Source organism: Perkinsus marinus (assembly GCF_000006405.1).
Source record: "Perkinsus marinus ATCC 50983 genomic scaffold scf_1104296959036, whole genome shotgun sequence".
In the NCBI taxonomy this organism is placed as follows: domain Eukaryota; phylum Perkinsozoa; order Perkinsida; family Perkinsidae; genus Perkinsus; species Perkinsus marinus.
This window is the reverse complement of record NW_003206546.1, coordinates 175-1,399: the sequence shown is the minus strand read 5'-3', so window position 1 is coordinate 1,399 and position 1,225 is coordinate 175. Positions and strand designations below refer to the sequence as shown.

Below are 1,225 nucleotides of genomic sequence, written 5' to 3'. Positions count from 1 at the left end.
TTTCTTGAGATAAGTATGTAACAAAATATATTTAGTAAGTCTCGTTGGTAACCTGTTATATCTGATATCACTTTATCTCTAGCTCACCACGCCTGTACACTTACTTGGCGGTTCGGACAGATTTTCTGGCCGAACCGCCCCAGCAGCAGTAATGCCTTTATTTGCTTTTCCTCTTCGTCCGTTTCTTTCATCATATGAGAAGTACTGCTCCATAGGCCTCTAAGATTGAAATGTGCATCACAAGTTAATTGCTATCACGGCAGTGCCGTTTTGGCTTCGAAGAAGCACGCTTGTGGCTCTCATTTTTCACCTAGCGTCCTCATACCTTCTCGCACCGGACCCTTGGTGGATCCCGCGCCGGTTTCGCCAAGAAACCCAACCCATCGCCTTAACAAAATTGCGCGCGCTGGGGTGGGGGCCCCGGGCGCGCGCTAAAATCAAACCGGCATTACCTGCGGCTAGAGTATAAAGGCATTTTGAAAGCGTCTTTTCGCGACCTAGCCATTCAATTGCGTTGAGGTTTAAATAGCATACGTAGCAGCCCGACACAGGTTGAGCACGCACTAGTCTGCGAGAATGTAACACAACAGTTTCGACAAGGAGCCGATTTAAAATGACCGCAGGTTCGAATCCCAGGCCTGACAATTTTAAATCTTTTATACATGTCACAAAAACCTAGCGGAGCGATGCAGCCCGGCAAGATTCACGCAATTGTGCTGTCTCTGAAAGTCGTGTCCGCCCGTTTCGTGCAGCTCAGTTGGTAGAGCGCCCGCCCATCATGCGAGATTGCGCAGGTTCGATTCCCACGGACCACGTTTTTCATGCACTCTCGTAAAACGTGTGTGTAATGTTGGATTGCTAACTTCAGTATGATTTTGTCTTCTACCGTTTGTATACAACGATTACCAACGTCGGATGATGCATATTTGTGTTGGAAAATATTAGCTCGATATTTTGTCAAGTTGCGTTGTCAGAACGCCGTGCGATGTTTTGAGAGGCATCCATTTCCACGATTGCTAATTTCTCGTGAGTATCCAAAACGTGTCGAACATTTTCTTGAGATAAGTATGTACCAATATAATTAGTGAGTCTCGTTGGTAACCTATTATACCTGATATCACCTTTTCTCTAGCTCACCAAGCCTGTACACTAACTTTGGCGGTTCGGACAGACTTTCTGGCCGAACCGCCCCAGCAGCAGTAATGCCTTTATTTGCTTTTCCTCT

General features: G+C 46.4%; 1 non-coding gene across 1 annotated transcript; it reads left to right on the top strand.

Annotated features, from left to right (window-relative positions):
• Nucleotides 1-741: 741 nt before the first annotated feature.
• Pmar_PMAR020141 lies at nucleotides 742-813 on the top strand. Its single transcript has one exon. It is a non-coding gene; the product is annotated as a tRNA-Asp (tRNA).
• Nucleotides 814-1,225: the final 412 nt, after the last annotated feature.